Source organism: Tamandua tetradactyla, unplaced genomic scaffold (assembly GCF_023851605.1).
Source record: "Tamandua tetradactyla isolate mTamTet1 unplaced genomic scaffold, mTamTet1.pri scaffold_73_ctg1, whole genome shotgun sequence".
NCBI classification, from domain to species: Eukaryota; Metazoa; Chordata; class Mammalia; order Pilosa; family Myrmecophagidae; genus Tamandua; species Tamandua tetradactyla.
Window position 1 is genome coordinate 1,104,933 of NW_027518403.1, and position 26,072 is coordinate 1,131,004.

Below are 26,072 nucleotides of genomic sequence, written 5' to 3' on the forward strand. Positions count from 1 at the left end.
TTTCTACTTTCTTGATGAAGTTCTTTGATGCACAGAAGTGTTTAATTTTGAGGAGCTCCCATTTATTTCTTTCTTTCTTCAGTGCTCTTGCTTTAGGTTTAAGGTCCATAAAACCGCCTCCAGTTGTAAGATTCATAAGATATCTCCCTTCATTTTCCTGTAACTGTTTTATGGTCTTAGACCTAATGTTTAGATCTTTGATCCATTTTGAGTTAACTTTTGTATAAGGTGTGAGATACGGGTCTTCTTTCATTCTTTTGCATATGGATATCCAGTTCTCTAGGCACCATTTATTGAAGAGACTGTTCTGTCCCAGGTGAGTTGGCTTGACTGCCTTATCAAAGAGCAAATGTCCATAGATGAGAGGGTCTATATCTCAGCACTCTATTCGATTCCATTGGTCGATATATCTATCTTTATGCCAATACCATGCTGTTTTGACCGCTGTGGCTTCATAATATGCCTTAAAGTCCAGCATCGTGAGACCTCCAGCTCCGTTTTTTTTTTCCTCAAGATGTTTTTAGCAATTCGGGGCAACCTGCCCTTCCAGATAAATTTGCTTATTGGTTTTTCTATTTCTGAAAAATAAGTTGTTGGGATTTTGATTGGTATTGCATTGAATCTGTAGATCAGTTTAGGTAGGATTGACATCTTAATTATATTTAGTCTTCCAATCCATGAACACGGTATGCCCTTCCATCTATTTAGGTCTTCTGTGATTTCTTTTAGCAGTTTTTTGTAGTTTCTTTATATAGGTTTTTTGTCTCTTTGGTTAAATTTATTCCTAGGTATTTTATTCTTTTAGTTGCAATTGTAAATGGGATTCGTTTCTTGATTTCCCCCTCAGCTTGCTCATTACTAGTGTATAGAAAAGCTACAGATTTTTGAATGTTGATCTTGTAACCTGCTACTTTGCTGTACTCATTTATTAGCTCTAGTAATTTTGTTGTGGATTTTTCTGGATTTTCTACGTATAGTATCATATCGTCTGCAAACAGTGATAGTTTTACTTCTTCCTTTCCAATTTTGATGCCTTGTATTTCTTTTTCTTGTCTAATTGCTTTGGCTAGAACGTCCAACACAATGTTGAATAATAGTGGTGATAGTGGACATCCTCGTCTTGTTCCTGATCTTAGGGGGAAAGTTTTCAATTTTTCCCCATTGAGGATGATATTAGCTGTGGGTTTTTCATATATTCCCTCTATCATTTAAGGAAGTTCCCTTGTATTCCTATCTTTTGAAGTGTTTTCAACAGGAAAGGATGTTGAATCTTGTCAAATGCTTTCTCTGCATCAATTGAGATGATCATGTGATTTTTCTGCTTTGATTTGTTGATGTGGTGTATTACATTAATTGATTTTCTTATGTTGAACCATCCTTGCATACCTGGGATGAATCCTACTTGGTCATGATGTATAATTCTTTTAATGTGTTGTTGGATACGATATGCTAAAATTTTGTTAAGGATTTTTGCATCTGTATTCATTAGAGAGATTGGTCCGTAGTTTTCTTTTTTTGTAATATCTTTGCCTGGTTTTGGTATGAGGGTGATGTTGGCTTCATAGAATGAATTAGGTAGTTTTCCCTCCACTTCGATTATTTTGAAGAGTTTGAGGAGAGTTGGTACTAATTCTTTCTGGAATGTTTGATAGAATTCACATGTGAAACCGTCTGGTTCTGGACTTTTCTTTTTAGGGAGCTTTTGAATGACTAATTCAATCTCTTTACTTATGATTGGTTTGTTGAGGTCATCTATTTCTTCCTGAGTCAAAGTTGGTTGTTCATGTCTTTCCAGGAACCCGTCCATTTCATCTAAATTGTTGTATTTGTTAGCGTAAAGTTGTCCATAGTATCCTGTTATTACCTCCTTTATTTTCTGTGAGGTCAGTAGTTATGTCTCCTCTTCCATTTCTGATCTTATTTATTTGCATCCTCTCTCTTCTTCTTTTTGTCAATCTTGCTAAGGGCCCATCAATCTTATTGATTTTCTCATAGAACCAACTTCTGGTCTTACTGATTTTCTCTATTGTTTTCATGTTTTCAATTTCATTTATTTCTGCTCTAATCTTTGTTATTTCTTTCCTTTGGCTTGCTTTGGGATTAGTTTGCTGTTCTTTCTCCAGTTCTTCCAAGTAGACAGTTAATTCCTGCATTTTTGCCTTTTCTTCTTTTCTGATATAGGCATTTAGGGCAATAAATTTCCCTCTTAGCACTGCCTTTGCTGCATCCCATAAGTTTTGATATGTTGTGTTTTCATTTTCATTCGCCTCTAGGTATTTACTAATTTCTCTTGCAATTTCTTCTTTGACCCACTTGTTGTTTAAGAGTGTGTTGTTGAGCCTCCACATATTTGTGAATTTTCTGGCACTCCACCTATTATTGATTTCCAACTTCATTCCTTTATGATCCAAGAAAGTGTTGTGTATGATTTCAATCTTTTTAAATTTGTTAAGACTTGCTTTGTGACCCAGCATATGGTCTATCTTTGAGAATGATCCATGAGCACTTGAGAAAAAGGTGTATCCTGCTGTTGTGGGATGTAATGTCCTATAAATGTCTGTTAAGTCTAGCTCATTTACAGTAATATTCAGATTCTCTATTTCTTTATTGATCCTCTGTCTAGATGTTCTGTCCATTGATGAGAGTGGTGAATTGAAGTCTCCAACTATTATGGTATATGTGTCTATTTCCCTTTTCAGTGTTTGCAGTGTATTCCTCACATATTTTGGGGCATTCTGGTTCGGTGTGTAAATATTTATGATTGTTATATCTTCTTGTTTAATTGTTCCTTTTATTAGTATATAGTGTCCTTCTTTGTCTGTTTTACATTTGAAGTCTAATTTGTTGGATATTAGTATAGCCACTCCTGCTCTTTTCTGGTTGTTATTTGCATGAAATATCTTTTCCCAACCTTTCACTTTCAACCTATATTTATCTTTGGGTCTAAGATGTGTTTCCTGTAGACAGCATATAGAAGGATCCTGTTTTTTAATCCATTCTGCCAGTCTATGTCTTTTGATTGGGGAATTCAGTTCATTAACATTTAGAGTTATTACTGTTTGGATAATATTTTCCTCTACCATTTTGCCTTTTGTATTATATATATCATATCTGACTTTCCTTCTTTCTACACTCTTCTCCATGCCTCTCTCTTCTGTCTTTTTGTATCTGACTCTAGTGCTCCCTTTAGTATTTCTTGCAGAGCTGGTCTCTTGGTCACAAATTCTCTCAGTGACTTTTTGTCTGAGAATGTTTTAATTTCTCCCTCATTTTTGAAGGACAATTTTGCTGGATATAGGAGTCTTGGTTGGCAGTTTTTCTCTTTTAGTAATTTAAATATATCATCCCACTGTCTTCTAGCTTCCATGGTTTCTGCTCAGAAATCTACACATAGTCTTATTGGGTTTCCCTTGTATGTGATGGATTGCTTCTCTCTCGCTGCTTTCAAGATCCTCTCTTTCTCTTTGACCTCTGACATTCTAACTAGTAAGTGTCTTGGAGAACGCCTATTTGGGTCTATTCTCTTTGGGGTGCGCTGCACTTCTTGGATCTGCAATTTTATGTCTTTCATAAGAGTTGGGAAATTTTCAGTGATAATTTCTTCCATTAGTTTTTCTCCTCCTTTTCCCTTCTCTTCTCCTTCTGGACACCCACAACATGTATATTTGTGTGCTTCATATTGTCATTCAGTTCCCTGATCCCCTGTTTAAATTTTTCCATTCTTTTCCCTATAGTTTCTGTTTCTTTTTGGAATTCAGATGTTCCATCCTCCAATTCACTAATCTAGCTTCTGTCTCTTTAAATCTACCATTGTAGGTATCCATTGTTTTTTCCATCTTTTCTACTTTGTCCTTCACTCCCATAAGCTACCTTTTTTTGGATGAGTTTTTCTCATTTTTCATCTTTCTACCTTTCATCTTTGTTTTGCTATAACATGCTATTTAAAAAGGGATTTAAACTAGATACCAAGTATGAAGCTAAACCATCCAAGCTTATTTTACTTATTCATTGACTCTTCACCAAACCTACAGATGAATTGAAGCAAATACATTATAAATACTTAAAAATTCTTTTCATATAATATCAACATCTAATTCATTTTGGGGTTGACATCAGTTGATGTCTTTTCTCATTTAAATTGTGCTTTTTTTGGTTCATGGTATAATGGATGTTTACTGAATAGCAGACCTATTTTGTTTATTAGGTTAGAAATTTCTGACTTCTACATAAATCTTTTATTTTAAGTGTCAGTTGTCTTCTTTGGAGTAGTATACATTTTTGGTTGTTTTTTTGTGCAATGTAGTTCCAGTGGAAGTTTAATTTTCAGGGCCTTTGTGGTATTATTTTGGCTTCCTTGATTTATTTAGTGGACCTCAGATGTCATTTATTTTATTTGGTGCTGCCTGAGGGGATGGAAAGTGTTTTCACAGGCTGGGCCAATGGATGTTTTTCAATGGGGAGGAGTATGTTGGAATCTCCCTACTAAGTGTTGCTCCAATATTTCTAGGAAAAGAAGGAAGATCTCAGGCCCCTGGAGAAAAAGAGGCTTCCTGGGCCAGAATTCTTCCTGTGGGTGATTCCTGCTCACTGATTTTCCCTGCCTCTAAAAGTATCTCTGTATGATAGTGGGAGGTCAGAGTAAGGAAAAGTCTTAATTGTTAACTTATTAGACAAATATTTTTGAATATTTTCTGATTGACTCTATGTTGAGAATATTGCACTGTCAGAAGTTTTGCTTGTGACACTAACAATTGCACAACTTTACAAATAAAAACTCCCTGAAGTGTATATGTGTGTGTCATATTATGTATATATGTACATATATGTCATATTATGCACTGATTATAATATAAATCCTTGATATTAGCTATAAAAGATTGGGGAGAAACTTGCATTTCAAGCCATATCAGTGGAGCTGCACAAGGATGCAGTAGCATAAATATTACAAAATAAAGATAGAGAAAATTCAAGCAGTATATTAGAACAGTATACCTTCCTTTATTCATAGATTTTTTAATAGTATAATGAGAATTGGTTTATTTTTATATGACAGGTGTTCATAGTTTCAATCATGTTTTTTTCCCACGTAAAAGGGGAAATTTAGAAGCAGTCTTTTAAAAATTGTTAAAACAGCTGTTGCATCTGTAGTCAAATTTAAAAATGTTGTCACAGAAATTTGGGAGATGGATAGATTGATAATCATCTGTTTTTATTTATGGCTTTGTTGTGCATGCATGCATGTGTGTGTGTGAGAGGGTGTGTTCATGGCATGCAGGTATAAATGCCCTTTCCATCTGGCTTAAATGTGAATGAACCTTTGAACCTTGATATAATGTGTGTCTGTATATTAGTGTACCAGCTAAATGCATGTTTCCAACACTCAGTTTGGCCATCTCTATGCTTGGTTATGAAATCTTGCCTTAGAGTACAAAAGTTGCCTTGGAAAAGGATCAAAGCAGTAGTAGTGGATATGAATGGTCCTGGAATCTTTACTTAACAAAATCTTGGAAAAAGGGAAGAGCATACTGGTAGGGAATAGGTAATCAATAAATATTAGGCTTATTAAACAAAAGAGCTCAAAGTAGATACCAAACATGCAGCTATACCATCCAGGTAAGTTTATTTGTTGACTCTTTACCCAAACTTATGGAGCAAGTATTTTTATCCCATTTTCTGGATGATGAAACTGTCATTTGGAAGGAAAGTAAGACCACAGCATCACACAGCTAGACATGGCAGAACCATGAAATAACAGAAGGCTCTAATACTCATATTCTTTCTGCTCCACCATGACATAGAGAATAACCACAAGACAGTAATAGGAGACAACCAAAATCTAACAGGTCTTTTGCTTTTGCTCTTAGTTTGTGCCACCACATTTCTCATTATTTTCAATATAGGAATACAAAATTTCCCATATTCCTTTAATATACATTTCCATAAGACAAAGCTTAATGCTGCATCTATGCTGTAGTTTCCAGCAACCTTATCCTTGATAAACCTTATTTACAGTTATGATGACTTATGACTTCCAGGAGGGACTTGAGAATTACTCTTGTCTCTAGGCAGAAAATGAAAGCATACATGAATTTAAGTGGCACAAAACCCAATCCATTTCTCTGAAGCATAGCAAGACAACCAGGACGACAGTCAGAATCTCATTCAAACAGCATGCTCATTCTGAACATGGCAACAATATTCATAAGATTATCATTTAATCTCACAGAGTTTGGGGAGAAGAATCTGAAAAACTTGTCAGTACTTATGTTATAATAAGCTCCCTAATAATAGATGCCAGAGGTAGTTGTGCTGATGCTGATGGTGGTGGTGGTGTTAGAAATAGTAAGAGGAATATTACTAGAACAGTCATATCCCCATTACTCCAACTAAAATCTGAGGAAAGACTGAATTTCTGTCAAGAAAAGTCAGGTTCTCCTCCAAGAAAATAAAAACCAAGCTAAAACAGCAAGCCCCATTGGCTCAACAAAAAAAGAAAAGGTTTATTTCTCAGTCACTTCAGTTGTTTAAATACAGGTGCATGGAGATGTCTCATCACCATCATCACTGAAGATCTCAGCCATGCAGAGATTTCCTCTTAATACATGCTCCATGTAGGGAAGCAGCTGGGGGAAGAAGCATGAGTAGCTGCATGTTGGCCTTTAAAACTTTCACTGGGAAGTGACATGTGTTCTACAACTTCACATTTCATTGACCGCAATAGGTTTCCTGGAAATACTTAACTTTAAGATGATAGAGAAGTGTAGTACTACCATATGCCTAGCAGGAGGAAAACTGGCTTATGTGTGAATGGGCCTCATCAGGAACTAGATGGCATTATCAGTAGCTAGTGCATTGGTTCCACATTTAAGGCATTTTTTTATTTGCAGAACCATCAGCAGTTTGTAACCTTGCAAATTGGCATGAATATCACACCTTTGGAACAATTAAAAAGATACTCACCCTCACTGCAATATATATCCAAAGAAAAAAAATAATTACATATGTGCACCAGAGCAAATACTAAGAGGTTATGTGCCATTGATTGTTCTGTGTCATATTATTATTGGAAATTTGAGGCCTCCTTCAATTTTTTATTGTCATATATTTCTCATGTGAACACAATTTAAAATTTTATAAAAAAGGAAAAAGAAGATACAAGAGCTACCCTAAAGAAGTTAAAATCTACTAAGGAAATAAATGAGACTGGCACAGAAATAACAATCATATAAGGTTGAGAGGCAGAACTGTGGGGGAATTAAAGGTGAATCGCCCATGGGACCACAGGAAGAATTATCAAGTTGGTGGTGTTAGAATGCCATGCTCATGAGGCTTGACATTCAAGTAGGATCTCAATAGAAAGCAATAATAATTAACATTTTCATATGCTTAGTATGACCCAGGTGCTGCTTTGAGTGATTTTCCTGTATTACCTCACTTACTCCTCACTGTAATTTTCATATTCTAATTAATGGATGAAGAGACTGAAACTCAGAGGTTATGCCATGCTTTGCAGTTGGTATGTAGTAGAGCTAGGAGTCAAGCTCAGGGAATCTCACCCTAGGAGCACTGTATTCCATCAGCTCCCACCCTGTTGAATAGCACCTGAAAGATACATTAGAAAGGGAAAAATATGGCTATGTTCTTGGAGCCACACAGGCCTGCTTGCTAGTGTATTTTTTTTAAGGGGACGGGTGAAAATGGATTTAGACAGAAATGCTTGGGTTGCACTAATATTCTCATATCTCTAGCCAAAGCCATTTTAAGCAGTCAAAATGCATAGAAAAGCAATGTTTGGGGTATTTGAAAATAGGGAACTCTTGGTATAATGAAGTCTTTCATGTGACTTTCTTATAAAGTGACAATGTTTATAATGACACAGTGAAGTGAGTTCCTCTTCATTCTTTATTCTGATCATGCTAAACCTTTCCAGAAATATTTGCCTATTATCACAAACATACAGTATAATCGTATGTGAAAATGAGCCATAGGAGATTGCTTACGTTTCTAAAATAGTAGTGAATAAAGCAGGTCCCATGGTAAACTTTCACTGAGATATCTATGTAAACATTTTATTTGAAATCTAGTATCTTACACTTTTGTATACATTGTTCTAATTATATTGCTCTTAGGGATAATTAGACCTTTTGTTTGGTTTAATTTGAGATAAAAACAATCTACCTAGTTCCATTTTCCATCTCCATAACATCCAGCAGATGGTACTGAGATCATGGAACAAGGCACTTTCTTATGTGTACGTGCAGAGTTTGGCTTTGTCCCACATCATTTTGTGCCAGCCAAGTATGCCAGTATACTGACTCCAAAATAGGTCATCAGAGCTGTATGCCGAATTAAAAATTATCAGTTTGCTAGTATCCATGTTACATTATTCTAAGGGAATATCTCATATTCAAGGTATGAGTGTATGTTTGTGTAAAATTGACTTAATCTATTTGTGTGTGACAATTAACTAGAGACATTATCACAAAATATCTTACTTGCCCTTAAGTTTATATTTATGATAATAATGACATACAAGTTATTTGAATGCCAAGCCAGAACAAGATGCCAAATATTCCTTTTAAAAACTCATTTCTAAAAAAAAAAAAAAAACTCATTTCTACTTTATAGAACTTTTTATTTCAGAGGTTTTAAAATAATTACAATGCTGCCTATTTTTGTTGAATTTCAAGGAAAAAAATTTAATGAAATGACCATGTGTATGATATGATAAAGATATCAATAAATATATATATAAATTGGCATCCATACACTGTCTATATCATCATTTCAAAACAAAAATAATTTTATTGACAAAATATGGGTTAAGTACATTAACAAAATTAAAGATGAGAACTTTCAACTGAATGAATTGTTTTATGTAGTGTTACTCTTATTTTTACAATTCTTTTTTGTCACTCAACTCCAAAACATTCAGTTCAGTACCAGTCTGGGGAAAAGAATTTGGTAAATTTCTCCATAGCATGTTTTATGTTTGAAATTTATTAAAGAAAATAATGTTTATGCAAACATTTTCAGGTGCTGTATACTATTAGTATTGAATAAAATAGCTTATAGTGAAGTAACGCAAATATTCCAAAGATGATTATAAAATGAAGAAGTCAAATTGAAATATGCAATACAAAGAAAGGAATCCTACTGAAATACTTGACCCACAGAAGATGTTCTATAAACAAGATTTGAATAAATAAATGAAGCAAGATCTGATGGAATTATGGGTGCTACATTGTTCTTAAAATGCTCTATATGGAACTTCCATAGATCCAGCGATTCTGTTACTAGGTATATACTCAGAAGACCTCAAGCTGGGATGCAAACAGACATTTGCACACTGAGGTTCACAGCAGTATTATTCATAATTGCCAAAAGATGGAAACAACCCAGGTGTCCATCAACCATGAATGGATAAACAAACAAGATGTAGTACATGCATATGTGGGAATACTATTCAGTTATAAGAAGGAACAAAGTCTTGATGTGGTTGATAACATGGAAGAACCCCAAGGACATTACATTGAGTGAAGTAAGTCAGATACAAAAGGACAAAGATTGTATGCCCTCACTAATGTGAACTAAATATTACTAGCAAACTCATGGTGTTAATAGCGAGACCATAGGTCAAAAGAAGACAGATGAGAACAGAGAATGGGAAGCTTATTGCAAGTTGTGCAGAATTTATAATAGGATTGATTGTAAATGTTTGGAAATGGATACACATTTACTTATATGCCCTTCTAGTGAGTATAACTAACAGTGATTATTTGTGGGTGCAATTGTAGTTGAAAGGGAAAGCTCGGGGTCCTGTATATCACTAGAAGGAAAGCCAGAGCATGAACCATAGTAAATATGTTTTACTATTTTCAAAGATGGAGGATCCTCTTGTGGGTGAAAATGTTCTAGAATTGATTGTGGTGATGAAAGCACAACTCTGACTATGCTAGAAGACATTGATTGTAGACTTTAGATGGATTATATGTATGTGAATTTACATCTACACTAAAACTGCTTTAAAAATGCTCTCAGTGCTAACATGGCATAGAGAAGACTTGGCTGTTCTAAAGTTTCTAATTCTCCTTGCAAAGAAACTTGTAACTATAAAGAACAAGATTTTATAGATTTATACATTTAGGAAATAAGTATTAAAACAGTATTAGCTATTTGAAATATTTAACTATTAATTAATTCATTTAATTAGTATTGGGGGGAATATTAATGGAATTGTATATACTGGTTATTGGAAGCTAGAAAAAAAGGGCTCTCTTTAAATGGCTAACAAATGATGTAAAATAAGAAATGGGGAATATTAAATGTTTGTAAAACTACCGTGTGCTTCTGTATTGGATGTGACAATTTATTAAGCTGTAAGCAAGGGATCTTAAAAAAAAAACTGAAATATTTACCATAGACTAAATGGAATTGTCACAGGTCTCAGCTAACTGTTATATAAAGCAGAAGATTAGCATTTCAAAATGAGAACATTACTTGATTGAGTGAAAGGTTGAGAGAAATCAGATCAAATGCAACGTCCCTGAATAGAATATCAAAATACAGATCTAGTTTTGAAGTAGAGAAACCGTATGTATAACTGCTGAATGAAAAGGAAACAAGAGCATGGCATTGTACATGAAATTCCCCAAAGAACACTGAAAATAAGCAAGAAAAATCAAATCATTTCAGTCCTTTTATACTGTTTTCTCTCTTTCTGGAAGACTGGGTAAAATGGTATCTATCAGTTTAGATTACAAGAAACGTATTCCAAAAATCAAAGTTTTTACTATTTTTATTTTTTAAGTTCTTTTCCTAGAACTTGATATAATTGATCACACATGAATTCCTCTACTTAAACATTTCCTTTGTGGATCCTTTAGGGCAAGGCAAAACTTTGCATGACCATGGTACTGAACTGGCTGTGGAGTAGTGAAGAAAGCAGCTCCCTGCTCTGTGGGAGCACCTGGGGGTCAGCTCAGAGAGAATGTGAGTGACCTAGGAATTAGGAGACAAGCTTGTATTAAATGTTTGACTCTCTACAGTTAATATTTTGCACCAATGTAAAAGAAAAGAAATGCATATGCCTAGTAACTGAATAAATGAATAAAGGATTTACAGGAATTGTGTGATTTAATTCTCCAAACAGGCATTAGGCATGTATGTGTAACTATTATTAGTATTATACAGAGGATGAAACAGGTCCAAGATTACTCAGAATATAATCAATATTATACAGGTTAAAAAAAATCCCTTTGATTTCTAAATATTTGCTTTCAACCTCAATGCTAGACTCAGTTACTCAAATCTAGACTGTTTTCTCAGAAGAGGCTGTGCTTCTTTTAGTGCTGCCAAAAATGTGTGCTTGAACACTGTGTGAATTCCTGATTCAGTAGTGGTTCCAGCATCTTTTACACAAAGCATTTTTTAAAATTGTGCATGCAATTTGGGGCCACCCATCTCATTAGAGGTCCTCCAAATGACATCAATTCATTAACTTATCCTAGTGATCCCTAACATAATATGTGAAAAGTTACCTCTGCTTACTTAATACTCATAAGCTAACATTTGCTAAGTGTTGACTAAAAGTGGGGTATTGTAGATAAGCCACATGTATTAACTAATGAAATCCTTCCAGCAACCCTTTGAGGAAGGCGGACAAGCTTCTCTTGCAGACTGCTCTTACCGCTTTGATAACCTAAATAACTGTATCTTTGAACGAGTGTTTTTAAGTGAAATCTGATGGGGTAATGACACATGCACATGAAGAGAGGGGTTGTATGTGATATGTGCACCCCCTGTTCCTTGCTAATTTATTTCCCTGCAGTAGTCACAGTGTCCCAAGAGCAGAGAATTCCAGGGGACCCACAGTAGTTAATGGGGTTCAGCAAGACTCAAAGCTGAGTCTACTCCTGAGTGAGCAGAGCTTGGATAGCACAATAGGCCATGCTTTGCCTTCAGACCCGAACATTTTTCAAACACAAAAAGAAGGCAGTGACATTCCAAGAAATGCCAACAACCAAGGAACCATATCATGTCCTTTATTACACATTTTTCTTAATAATATTTGCCAACCATTTGTGCTTCAAATGATCTCAAAGTGAAAAGGAAATTCAGAGCAATGTTTTTTCTTCTTCTTTTCAGATGTTCCTTACTCAACAGTATGCCACAGGTAGAGAATGTTGGTAGAATGTTTGATTATGAAGAAGAAAACAAAACAGTGGTGTTGGTTTCCCACCATTTTGGAAAAGAACAAAATAATTGCTCATGTATGTGGCATGAAAAAAGAATGATGTAATTTCATTGATCCCATGTACAAAGCTTTCTGTTTTAGTAATTTAATGGAATTTTTCTGCCTTTTGAACTTGGGACCCTACATTTTCATTTTGCACTGGACCCTGAAAATAATGTAGTGAAGCCTATAGGTAGATATTACTATTATTATTTCTACATTACAGATGAGGAACTAAGATCCAGTAAGACTGATTAACCTGCTCAATGTTAAACAGGTAGTAAGTGATGAAGGAAGTATTTATATCCAGATGTAAGGTGCCAGAATCTGTGATTTAAATCATTACTTCAAATAGCATAGTGTAATGCTGATAATACAGGATTTAAAAATCATAAGAAATGGGGGTAAACTCTTGTCCCTCTGCTTAGTTTCTGAGAAAATCTTTTTAAGTTACTCCAAATGAAAATTTTATCACAAAAAGCGAATCATTACTATCTATTTCACAGATTTGCTGAGGTGTGCAAATGAATAATGCATGTGAAAGCTGTTTAAAAGCAGGGAAGTACTAGTCAGTTATTCGTGACAAGAGCAAGGATTATTTTGAATGTTTACATGCAGCCAACTTGCATGTAAGATGAAAATTTTAGGAAATAATTAGTAATTGGATGTTACTGCCAAAACCCCACTAAAACAGAGGCAGTTGTTTAAGCATATGCATACTAAAAAGGAAAATGAAGTGAATTATACATGTCATTCAGCTAGATATCTAAAATGTGCAGCATTTGCAAGAATGAACAAGGTAAATACTGAATTCTCCCTTTCATTCAACATTTTTCTTCAATCTGAAAAAAGAATTCTGGTGAAAACACAACTCTAGCTTGTAAATGAATAGCTAAATCAAGATGCATCTCAATAAATGATGATCTTTCTTTAACAAAATCATCTTTTAATTAGGCCCTCTATGATCAACATATTTAAATGTATGGTTTGGTGGGTCAAATTGCCTGTTTCTACAGTTATATATTTACATATCTCTCATCAGTTATTTAGTACATGGCACTCTAAGAATTTTTCTTACTCTTCTACTAATTTATTTATATGTTTCCCATTTGAAATATAGAGATTAGACTTGAACTAGTGAACAATTAAAAAGCTATCAAACATTTCAGAAAAGACCAAAATTTTGAACTTTTAATATGGACAGAAGAGAAATGAATATGGGGCTTAAGTCAGCTACCATACCATTTTTGTCTGTTCTGTAGGACAAAAAATAAATTTATAATTGCGCAAATGAAACGTGACTTTAAGAAACTTTGGTGGAAATAACTTGAAGACCTCTCTTTGACAACATTTTTTTCCTTCCAGGCAAAAGAGAAACTACATTTTACTTCTCAAAGAAGAGAGTATTAGTATTTTTCATTAGTAAGAAGAAAAAAAATATATTCTGAATGTCCCATTGCTCCTAGTCACAAGTGTGAGGACAGGCACTTTAACTGGCAAATTCTTTGCAAAATTGGCCTTACTTTGAATCTGAGGGACTCTGTTTCCTTTCACTAAAAGAAATAAAATGAACATGACTTTGATCTTGGCCTTTTAACACTTTAGCAAATATTAAGAATGTGTATTTTCAAAATTCAGTAAGAATTACTTGGACTTTCTGAGAAAACATCCATAAAGTCAAATGCTAACAATTTCTCTGATTTGAAGAATATATATTATCCTTTGATTAAAAGTTAACTGCTGGGGAATCAATATTTGGAAACGACATATCAGATAAAGGCCTAGTATCCAGAATTTATAATGAGATTGTTCAACTCAACAACAAAAAGATAGCCAACCCAATTACAAAATGGGAAAAAGACTTGAATAGACACTTCTCAGAGGAGGAAATACAAATGGCCAAAAGACACATGAAGAGATGCTCAATGTCCCTGGCCATTAGAGAAATGCAAATCAAAACCACAATGAGATATCATCTCACACCCACCAGAATGGCCATTATCAACAAAACAGAAAATGACAAGTGCTGGAGAGGATGCGGAGAAAGAGGCACACTTATCCACTGTTGGTGGGAATGTCAAATGGTGCAACCACTGTGGAAAGCAGTTTGGCGGTTCCTCAAAAAGCTGAATATAGAATTGCCATACGATCCAGCAATACCATTGCTGGGAATCTACTCAAAGGAATTAAGGGCAAAAACTCAAACAGACATTTGCACACCAATGTTTATAGCAGCGTTATTTACAATTGCAAAGAGATGGAAACAGCCAAAATGTCCATCAACAGACGAGTGGCTAAACAAACTGTGGTATATACATACGATGGAATATTATGCAGCATTAAGACAGGATAAACTTATGAAGCATGTAATAACATGGATGGACCTAGAAAACATTATGCTGAGTGAGTCTAGCCAAAAGCTAAAAGACAAATACTGTACGGTCCCAATGATCTGAATCGACACTCGAGAATAAACTTGGAATATGTCATTGGTAACAGAGTTCAGCAGGAGTTAGAAACAGGGTAAGATAATGGGTAATCGGAGCTGATGGAATACAGACGGTGCAATAGGACTAGATACAAAAACTCAAAAATGGACAGTACAATAATACCTAATTGTAAAGTAATCATGTTAAAATACTGAACGAAGCTGCATCCGAGCTATAGGTTTTTGTTTTGTTTTGTTTTGTTTGTTTTGTTCTTATTATTATTACTTTTATTTTTTTTTCTCTATATTAACATTCTATATCTTTTTCTGTTATACTGCTAGTTCTTCTAAACCGATGCAAATGTACTAAGAAACGATGATCATGCATCTATGTGATGATGTTAAGAAATACTGATTGCATATGTAGAATGGTATGATGTCTAAAAAAAAAAATAAAATGGTCAGCACAATACTGCCTAATTGTAATGTAATTATCTTGGAACGCTGAATGAAGCTGCATCTGATCTATAGTTTTTTTTGTTTGTTTTGTTTTTTTTTTTTCTCGTATATATTTTTGTACTTTTTATTTTTATTTGTGTTTTCTCTCTGTGTTATCACTTTATTTCTTTTTCTGTTGTAGTACTATTTCTTTCTCTAAATCGATGCATATGTACTGAGAAATGATGACCATACACCTATGTGATGATATTAAGAATTACTGATTGCATATGTAGAATGGATTGATTTCTATTGTTGTGTTAGTTAATTTTTTAATTAATAAAAAAATTTTAAAAAAATTACATTAAAAAAATAAAATAAATAAATAAATAAATAATAGGGGGAACAAATGTTAAAATAAATTTAGTTTGAAATGCTAGTAATCAATGAAAACGAGGGGTAAGGGGTATGGTATGTATAATCTTTTTTTCCTGTTTTCATTTTATTTCTTTTTCTGTTGTCTTTTTATTTCTTTTTCTGAATTGATGCAAATGTTCTAAGAAATGATGAATATGCAACTAAGTGATGATATTGTGAATTACTGATTATATATGTAGAATGAAATGATCACGTTAATGTTTTAGTTCATTTGTTGTTAAATTTTTTTTAATTAATAAGTAAATTAAAATTAAAAAAAAAAAAAAGTTAACTGCTGGGTGGTGCAACAATGGCTCAGTGACAAGAATTCCTGCCTGCCCAGCTGGAGATGTGAGCTCAATTCCCAGAGCCTGCCCATGCAAAAAAAAAAATTAATTGGTTTTCTCTTTTTGTATATATCTAACTGATTTTTTCATGTCTTCACCTTTTATTTTACTTTGTCCAATCTTTAGAGGACTCTTTCCTCTAAATATGGATTTACTTATTATTTTTCCATGCCAATATAGTAAATGAGCTAAATTTCATAAAGCATCTCTAACATATTCTCCAGCTGAACACTTTTCACACACCTATACCATTTAGTTCTCTCACTAACCCAATATATAGTTAACATCAAGTTATATCAATATACATTGCAAAACTTCATACATTTATTAAATAATTAACCTGCCAGATACAAGGGTATATGTGTTTTCAGGGTAAATACCATTTTAGCTTATGCTGTTTCCCAAAGATTTCTCTATCTCCTGGAATATCTGTATCTATTACTAAACATCTTAGTGTTTCCTTGTTCACTCTTTCTTATGTGTCTGTTTTGCTTCCTCTTTTTTCCATGATACATTCCCAGATTTCTGTTTTTTCCTCCACTTTTTAATACTGTTGGGTCTCTACCAAAAATAGCCTTATAGCACTTCTGGAGAAGATGGTGGCTTAGTAAGACGTGCAGGTCTTAGTTCCTCCTCCAGAACAGCTACTAAAGAAACAGAAACAGTACAGAACAGCTCCTGGAGTCACGACAGACACCAAAAAGAAAGCGTACCCCATTCTGGAATGGCTGAACCGGCTGGGAGAATCCACTGTGGTGAGATCCCCAAGGGGCGCGTGCTTCCCTGGGCCATGGCGGTTGGTGGCCGGAGCCCCTCCTTCTCTCCTTCATGGGACGGCTGGGAGATTTGGACAGGTGGTCCCCTCAAGCTGCAGCAGTGACCATCCCCCCGCACATGTGGCCTCCTGGGCCAGTTGGGAGATTGGAGCAGAGGTCCCCCAAGCCGTGGAGGCCGGCAACTGGGGTCCCTTCCACACACGTGGCTCCCCGGTCTGGCTGGGAATTTTGAATCGGCACTCCCCCAAGCCGTGGTAGCCGGCGGCCCCTGCCACGCTTGGCTACCCGGCCGGCTGGGAGATTTGGATCGGCACTCCCCCAAGTCGTGGAGGCCGGTGCCCATCCCCACGCACGGATTCCCGGGCCAGCTGGGAGATTTGGATCGGCACTCCCCCAAGCCGCTTCGACTTGCAACCCTCCCCCACAGCGAGAGTCTTCCAAAGTTAAAGGAGCCACAGCATCTTTTCCTGGTGGGACCCGCAGACAGATGAGTGCCACATACTGGGCATGATAAGAAAAACAGAGCCCAGAGATTTCACAGGAAAATCTTTCATCCTGCTGAGTCCCACACCCAGGGAAATCTGATTAAATGCGCAGATGCCAGCAAAAAATAATGGATCACACCAGGAAAATTGAAGATATGGCCCAGTCAAAGGAACAAACCAACAGTTCAAATGAGATACAGGAGCTGAGACAACTAATTCTGAATATACAAACAGAAATGGAAAACCTCTTCAAAAACCAAATCAATAAATTGAGGGAGGACATGAAGAAGACATGGGCTGAACAAAAAGAAGAAATAGAAAGTCTGAAAAAACAAATCACAGAACTTATGGGATTGAAGGACAAAGTAGAAAAGATGGAAACAACAATGGATACCCACAATGGTAGATTTAAAGAGATAGAGGCTAGAATTAGTGAACTGGAGGATGGAACATCTGAATTCCAAAAAGAAACAGAAACTATAGGGAAAAGAATGGAAAAATTTGAACAGGGTATCAGGGAACTGAATGATAATATGAAGCGCACAAATATATGTGTTGTGGGTGTCCCAGAAGGAGAAGAGAAGGGAAAGGGAGGAGAAAAACTAATGGAAGAAATTATCACTGAAAATTTCCCAACTCTTATGAAAGACCTAAAATTACAGATACAAGAAGTGCAGCGCACCCCAAAGAGAATAGACCCAAATAGGCGTTCTCCAAGACACTTACTACTTAGAATGTCAGAGGTCAAAGAGAAAGAGAGGATCTTGAGAGCAGCAAGAGAAAAACAATCCGTCACATACAAGGGAAACCCAGTAAGACTATGTGGAGATTTCTCAGCAGAAACCATGGAAGCTAGAAGACAGTGGGATGATATATGTAAATTACTAAAAGAGAAAAACTGCCAACCAAGACTTCTTTATCCAGCAAAATTGTCCTTCAAAAATGAGGGAGAAATTAAAACATTTTCAGACAAAAAGTCACTGAGAGAATTTGTGACCAAGAGACCAGCTCTGCAAGAAATACTAAAGGGAGCACTAGAGTCAGATATGAAAAGACAGAAGAGAGAGGTATGGAGAAGAGTGTAGAAAGAAGGAAAATCAGACTTCCAGGGAAGATGGCGGCTTAGTAAGACGCGTGGATCTTAGTTCCTCCTCCAGAACAGCTACTAGAGAAGTAGAAATGATTCAGAACACCTCCCGGAGCCACGACAGAGACCAAGAAGACAGCATACCCCATTCTGGAATGGCTGACTGGCTGGGAGAACCCGCTCCGGTGAGATCGTCGAGGGGCGTGGGCTTTCCCGGGCTGGGGCGGCAGGCGGCCGGAGTCCCTCCCTCCCTCTTTCCCGGGCTGGCTGGGAGAATAGGACAGGCGGTTCCCTCAAGCTGCGGTGGCTGGCGCCCCCCCATGCACAGCCCCCCGGACCAGCTGGGAGAACTTGATCGGAGATCCCCAAGCCGTGGAGAACGGCGACCAGGGTCCCTTCCGAACACGTGGCTTCCCGGTCCGCCTGGGAATGGTGGATAGACACTTCCCCAAGCCGCGGCGGATGGCGCCCCCTTGCCATGTTTGGCGCCCCGGGCTGGCTGGGAAATTTGGACAGGTGCTCCCCCAAGCCATGGAGGCCAGAGACCCTCCCCAGGCGTGGATCCCCGGGCCGGCTGGGAGATTGGGATTGGCACTCCCCCAAGCCGCTTTGGCTGGCGACCCTCCCCTACAGCGAGAGTTTTCCAAAGTTAACGGACCCACAGCATCTATTACTGGTGGGACCCACAGACAGATAAGCGCCACGAGCTCAACCTACTGGGCAGGATAAGAAAGAGAGCCCAGAGATTTCACAGAAAGATCTTTCAACCTGCGGGGTCTTAACCCAGGGAAATCTGATTAAATGCCCAGATGTCAGCAGAAGATAACGGATCATGCTCAGAAAATTGAAAATATGGCCCAGTCAAAGGAACAAACCAATAGTTCAAATGAGATACAGAAGCTGAGACAACTAATGCTGAATATACGAACAGAAATGGAAAACCTCTTCAAAAACCAAATCAATAAATTGAGGGAGGACATGAAGAAGACATTGGCTTAACAAAAAGAGGAAATAGAAAAACTGAAAAAACAAATCACAGAACTTATGGGAGTGAAGGACAAAGTAGAAAAGCTGGAAATAACAATGGATACCTACAATGGTAGATTTAAAGGGACAGAAGCTAGAATTAGTGAATTGCAGGATGGAACATCTGAATTCCAAAAAGAAACAGAAACTATAGGGAAAAGAAAGGAAAAACTTGAGCAGGGGATCAGGGAACTCAAGGACTATGAACCGCACAAATATATGTGTTGTGGGTGTCCCAGAAGGAGAAGAGAAGGGAAAAGGAGGAGAAAAACTAATGGAAGAAATTATCACTGAAAATTTCTCAACTCTTATGAAAGACCTAAAATTACAGATCCAAGAAGTGCAGCGCACCCCAAAGAGAATAGACCCAAATAGGCGTTCTCCAAGACACTTACTACTTAGAATGTCAGAGGTCAAAGAGAAAGAGAGGATCTTGAAAGCAGCAAGAGAAAAACAATCCATCACATACAAGGGAAACCCAGTAAGAGTATGTGGAGATTTCTCAGCAGAAACCATGAAAGCTAGAAGACAGTGGGATGATATATTTCAATTACTAAAAGAGAAAAACTGCCAACCAAGACTTCTATATCCAGCAACACTGTCCTTCAAAAATGAGGGAGAAAGTAAAACATTCTCAGACAAAAAGTCACTGAGAGAATTTGTGACCAAGAGACCAGCTCTGCAAGAAATACTAAAGGGAGCACTAGAGCCAGATATGAAAAGACAGAAGAAAGAGGTATGGAGAACAGTGTAGAAAGAAGGAAAATCAGATATGATATATATAATACAAAAGGTAAAATGGTAGAGGAAAATATTATCCAAACATTAATAACACTAAATGTTAATGGACTGAATTCCCCAATCAGAAGACATACACTGGCAGAATGGATTAAAAAACAGGATCCTTCTATATGCTGTCTACAGGAAACACATCTTAGACCCAAAGATAAACATAGGTTGAAAGTGAAAGGTTGGGAAAAGATATTTCATGCAAATAACAACCAGAAAAGAGCAGGAGTAGCTATACTAATATCCAACAAATTAGACTTCAAATGTAAAACAGTTAAAAGAGACAAAGAAGGACACTATCTACTAATAAAAGGAACAATTAAACAAGAAGACATAACAATCATAAATATTTATGCACCGAACCAGAATGCCCCAAAATACGTGAGGAATACACTGCAAACACTGAAAAGGGAAATAGACACATTTACCATAACAGTTGGAGACTTCAATTCACCACTCTCATCAATGGACAGAACATCTAGACAGAGGATCAATAAAGAAATAGAGAATTTGAATATTACAATAAATGAGCTAGACTTAACAGACATTTATAGGACATTACATCTCACAACAAGAGGATACACCTTTTTTTCAAGTGCTCATGGATCATTCTCAAAGATAGACCATATGCTGGGTCACAAAGCAAGTCTTAACAAATTTAAAAAGATTGAAACCATACACAACACTCTCTCAGATCATAAAGGAATGAAGTTGGAAATCAATAATAGGTGGAGTGCCAGAAAATTCACAAATATGTGGAGGCTCAACAACACACTCTTAAACGACGAGTGGGTCAAGGAAGAAATTAGAAGAGAAATTAGTAAATATCTCGAGGGGAATGAAAATGAAAACACAACATATCAAAACCTATGGGATGCAGCAAAGGCAGTGCTAAGAGGGAAATTTATTGCCCTAAATGCCTATATCAGAAAAGAAGAAATGGCAAAAATTCAGGAATTAACTACCCATTTTGAAGAACTGGAGAAAGAACAGCAAACTAACCCCAAAGCAAGCAAAAGGAAAGAAATAACAAAGATTAGAGAGAAATAAATGAAATTGAAAACAATAGAGAAAATCAATAAGACCAGAAGTTGGTTCTATGAGAAAATCAATAAGATTGATGGGCCCTTAGCAAGAATGACAAAAAGAAGAAGAGAGAGGATGCAAATAAATAAGATCAGAAATGGAAGAGGAGACATAACCACTGACCTCACAGAAATAAAGGAGGTAGTAACAGGATACTATGAACGACTTTACACTAATAAATACAACAATTTAGATGAAATGGATGGGTTCCTGGAAAGGGATGAACAACCAACTTTGACTCAAGAAGAAATAGATGACCTGAACAAACCAATCACAATTTAAGAAATTGAATCAGTCATGGAAAAGCTTCCCAAAAAGAAAAGTCCAGGACCAGATGGCTTCACATGTGAATACTTCTAAACATTCCAAAGAATTAGAACCAACTCTCCTCAAACTCTCAAAAAAATCGAAGTGGAGGGAAAGCTACCTAATTCATTTAATGAAACCAACATCACCCGCATACCAAAACCAGGAAAAGATATTACAAAAATAGAAAACTACAGACCAATCTCTCTAATGAATATAGATGCAAAAATCCTCAACAAAATTCTAGCAAATCGAATCCAACAACACATTAAAAGAATTATACATCATGACCAAGTAGGATTCATCCCAGGTATGCAAGGATGGTTCAACAGAAGAAAATCAATTAATGTAATACACCATATCAACAAATCAAAGCAGAAAAATCACATGATCATCTCAATTGATGCAGAGAAGGCATTTGACAAGATTCAACATCCTTTCCTGTTGAAAACACTTCAAAAGATAGGAATACAAGGGAACTTCCTTAAAATGATAGAAGGAATATATGAAAACGCACAGCTAATATCATCCTCAAAGGGGAAAAATTGAAAACTTTCCCCCTAAGATCAGGAACAAGACAAGGATGTCCATTATCACCACTATTATTCAACATCATGTTGGAGGTTCTAGCCAGAGCAATTAGACAAGAAAAAGAAATACAAGGCATCAAAATTGGAAAGGAAGAAGTAAAACTATCACTGTTTGCAGATGATATGACATTATACATCGAAAACCCGGAAAAATCCACAACAAAACTACTAGAGCTAATAAATGAGTACAGCAAAGTAGCAGGTTACAAGATCAACATTCAAAAATCTGTAGCATTTCTATACACTAGCAATGAACAAGCTGAGGGGGAAATCAAGAAACGAATCCCATTTACAATTGCAACTAAAAGAATAAAATACCTAGGAATAAATTTAACTAAAGAGACAAAAAACTTATACAAAGAAAACTACAAAAAACTGTTAAAAGAAATCACAGAAGACCTAAATAGATGGAAGGTCATACTGTGTTCATGGATTGGAAGACTAAATATAGTTAAGATGTCAATCCTACCTAAATTGATTTACAGATTCAATGCAATACCAATCAAAATCCCAACAACTTATTTTTCAGAAATAGAAAAACCAATAAGCAAATTTATCTGGAAGGACAGGGTGCCCCGAATTGCTAAAAGTATCTTCAGGAAAAAAAACGAAGCTGGAGGTCTCACGCTGCCAGACTTTAAGGCATATTATGAAGCCACAGTGGTCAAAACAGCATGGTATTGGCGTAAAGATAGATATATTGACCAATGGAATCGAATAGAGTGCTCACATATAGACCCTCTCATCTATGGACATTTGATCTTTGATAAGGCAGTCAAGCCAACTCACCTGGGACAGAACAGTCTCTTCAATAAATGGTGCCTAGAGAACTGGATATCCATATGCAAAAGAATGAAAGAGGACCTGTATCTCACACCCTATGCAAAAGTTAACTCAAAATGGATCAAAGATCTAAACATTAGGTCTAAGACAATAAAACAGTTAGAGGAAAATGTAGGGAGATATCTTATGAAACTCACAATTGGAGGCGGTTTTATGGACCTTAAACCTAAAGCAAGAGCACTGAAGAAAGAAAGAAAGAAATGGGAGCTCCTCAAAATTAAACACTTTTGTGCATCAAAAAACTTCATCAAGAAAGTAGAAAGACAGCCTACACAATGGGAGACAATATTTGGAAATGACATATCAGATAAGTTCTAGTATCCAGAATTTATAAAGAGATTGTTCAACTCAACAACAAAAAGACAGCCAACCCAATTACAAAATGGGAAAAAGACTTGAACAGACACCTCTCAGAAGAGGAAATACAAATGGCCAAAGGCACAGGAAGAGATGTTCAATGTCCCTGGCCATTAGAGAAATGCAAATCAAAACCACAATGAGATATCATCTCACACCCACCAGAATGGCCATTATCAACAAAACAGAAAATGACAAGTGCTGGAGAGGATGCGGTGAAAGAGGCACACTTATCCACTGTTGGTGGGAATGTCAAATGGTGCAACCACTGTGGAAGGCAGTTTGGCGGTTCCTCAAAAAACTGAATATAGAATTGCCATACGACCCAGCAATACCATTGCTAGGTATCTATTCAAAGGACTTAAGGGCAAAGACACAAACGGACATTTGCACACCAATGTTTATAGCAGCATTATTTACAATTGCAAAGAGATGGAAACAGCCAAAATGTTCATCAACAGACGAGTGACTAAACAAGCTGTGGTATATTCATACGATGGAATATTATGCAGCTTTAAGACAGGATAAACTTATGAAGCATGTAATAACATGGATGGACCTAGAGAACATTATGCTGAGTGAGTCTAGCCAAAAACTAAAAGACCAATACTGTACGGTCCCACTGATGTGAACGGACATTCGAGAATAAACTTGGAATATGTCATTGGTAACAGAGACCAGCAGGAGTTAGAAACAGGGTAAGATAATGGGTAATTGGAGCTGAAGGGATACAGACTGTGCAACAGGACTAGATACAAAAACTCAAAAATGGACAGCTCAATACTACCTAATTGTAATATAATTATGTTAAAACACTGAATGAAGCTGCATCTGAGCTGTAGTATTTTTGTTTGTTGGTTGGTTGGTTGGTTGGTTTGAGTTTTTTGTTATTTTTCTTTTTCCTTTTTTCTTTTATATATATATTTTTTATTTTTATTATTATTTTTATTTTTTTCTCTATATTATCATTCTATATCTTTTTCTGTTGTTTTGCTAGTTCTTTTCCTAAGTCGATACAAATGTACTAAGAAATGATGATCATACATCTATGTGATGATATGAAGAATTACTGATTGCTTATGTAGAATGGAATTTCTAAATGTTCTTAGTTAATTTTTTTAATTAATAAAAAATAGCCTTGGCAGAACAGCTCCCGGGTCCATGGCAGGGAATGGACACACTGCGTACCCCAGTCTGGACTGGCTAGTCTGACTGCGAGACTCTGCCGTGGTGAGATCCCCAAGCGGTGCGCGATCCTCTAAGCCACCACAGCTGCGGTGGCCGGAGCTCCTCCCTCCCTCCTTTCGCGGCTGGCTGAGAGTCTCAGAGAGGCAAGTTTCCCAAGCCGCGGCGGCCGGCACCCCTCTTTTGCGGGCGGCTTCCTGGCTGGTGCCCCTCTTTTGCAGGTAGCTTCCTGGTCTGGCTACGAGTCTCGGATCAGAGGGCTACCCAAGCCGCGGCGGCCGGCGACCAACACCCCTCCCCCGCGGGTGGCTTCCTAATCAGGTGGCAAATTCCCTGGGCCACTGCGGCCAGCGACCAACGCCCCTCCAGGGAGAGGAGGGAATTTCCGACAGTGGCAGGGACTGGGTCCAACCAAACACCAATAGGGGAATTAATAAAGGAGCCACAGGGTCCCCTCAAGTCGCGGCAGCTGACGCCCCCACCACGCGCGGCCCCCCGGACCAACTGAGAGAATTGGATCGGAAATCCCCCAGGCCACGGAGAACGGTGATCGGGGGGATCCCTTCCAAACACGTGAGACAAACGTGTGCCACGAGCGCCACCTACTGGGCAGGATAAGAAAAACAGAACCGAGAGATTTCACAGAAAAATCTTACAACCTTGTTGGGTCCGACACCCAGGGAAATCTGACTAAATGCCCAGATGCCAGAAGAAGATAATGGTCCACGCTCAGAAGACTGAGAATATGGCCCAGTCAAAGGAACAAACCAATAGTTCAAATGAGATACAGGAGCTGAGACAACTAATGCTGAATATATGAACAGAAATGGAAAACCTCTTCAAAAATGAAATCGATAAATTGAGGGAGGACATGAAGAAGACATGGGCTGAACAAAAAGAAGAAATAGAAAAACTGAAAAAACAAATCGCAGAACTTATGGGAGTGAAGGACAAAGTAGAAAAGATGGAAAAAACAATGGATACCTACAATGATAGATTTAAAGAGACAGAAGATAGAATTAGTGATTTGGAGGATGGAACATCTGAATTTCAAAAAGAAACAGAAACTATCGGGAAAAGAATGGAAAAATTTGAACAGGGTATCAGGGAACTCAAGGACAATATGAACCGCACAAATATACGTGTTGTGGGTGTCTCAGAAGGAGAAGAGAAGGGAAAAGGAGGAGAAAAACTAATGGAAGAAATTATCACTGAAAATTTCCCAACTCTTATGAAAGACCTAAAATTACAGATACAAGAAGTGCAGTTCCTGGAAAGTTCCTGGAAAGACATGAACAACCACCTTTGACTCAAGAAGACATAGATGACCTCAACAAACCAATCACAAGTAAAGAAATTGAATTAGTCCGTTCTAGTTTGCTAGCTGCCAGAATACAACACACCAGAGATGGACTGGCTTTTAATAAAAGGGGATTTATTTTGTTGGTTCTTCAGAGGAAAGGCAGCTAACTTTCCACTGAGGTTCTTCCTTATGTGGAAGGCACAGGATGGTCTCTGCTGGTTTTCTCTCCAGGCCCCTGGGTTCCAACAACTTTCCCCGAGGTGACTTCTTCCTGCATCTCCAAAGGCCTGGGCTGAGCTGCAAGTGCTGAGATGAGGAATGCCGAGCTGCTTAGGCTGTGCTACATTGTGATCTCTTATTTAAGCACCAGTCAA

At 37.0% G+C, this 26,072-nt stretch overlaps 1 protein-coding gene and 1 long non-coding RNA gene across 5 annotated transcripts in view; one reads left to right on the forward strand and one right to left on the reverse strand.

Annotated features, from left to right (window-relative positions):
* LOC143673281 (uncharacterized) overlaps positions 1 to 13,844 on the forward strand; it is a 32,142-nt gene extending 18,298 nt beyond the window's left edge. The window contains exons 3-5 of one of the 4 annotated variants that reach the window (XR_013170297.1): positions 10,887 to 10,992; positions 12,148 to 12,272; positions 13,601 to 13,844. This is a non-coding gene — a long non-coding RNA (uncharacterized LOC143673281). Of the gene's footprint in view, positions 1 to 10,886; positions 11,121 to 12,147; positions 12,273 to 13,600 lie in introns of those variants that run through there. The other 3 variants (XR_013170299.1, XR_013170298.1, XR_013170296.1) reach the window with 3 other exon arrangements.
* LOC143673280 (GREB1-like protein) overlaps positions 1 to 26,072 on the reverse strand; it is a 79,459-nt gene that overhangs the window by 26,684 nt on the left and 26,703 nt on the right. The gene's annotated exons all lie outside the window — the stretch shown is intronic.